This window comes from Physeter macrocephalus, chromosome 7 (assembly GCF_002837175.3).
Source record: "Physeter macrocephalus isolate SW-GA chromosome 7, ASM283717v5, whole genome shotgun sequence".
Lineage (NCBI taxonomy): Eukaryota > Metazoa > Chordata > Mammalia > Artiodactyla > Physeteridae > Physeter > Physeter macrocephalus.
Window position 1 is genome coordinate 45,548,396 of NC_041220.1, and position 568 is coordinate 45,548,963.

Consider the following 568-nt stretch of genomic DNA (forward strand, 5'->3'; position numbering starts at 1 on the left):
TTTCTTGATAAGTCTGGCTAATGGTTTGTCAATTTTGTTTATCTTCTCAAATAACAAGCTTTTAGTTTTATTGATCTTTGCTATCATTTCCTTCATTTCTTTTTCATTTATTTCTGCTCTAATCTTTATGATTCCTTTCATTCTGCTAACTTTGGGTATTTTTTATTCTTCTTTTTCTAATTGCTTTAGTTGTAAGGTTACATTGTTTATTTGAGATGTTTCTTGTTTCTTAAGGTAGACTTGTATAGCTATAAACTTCCCTGTTAGAACTGCTTTTGATGCATCCCATTGGTTTTGGGTGGTTGTGTTTTCATTGTCATTTGTTTCTAGGTATTTTTTAATTTCCTCTTTGATTTCTTCAGTGATCTCTTGGTTATTAAGTAGTTTGTTGTTTAGCCTCCATCTGTTTGTATTTCTTACAGATTTTTTTTCCTGTAATTGATATGTAGTCTCAAAGCGTTTTGGTCAGAAAAGATACTTGATACAATTTCAATTTTCTTAAATTTACCAAGGCTTGATTTGTGACCCAAGATATGATCTATCCTGGAGAATGTTCCATGAGCACTTG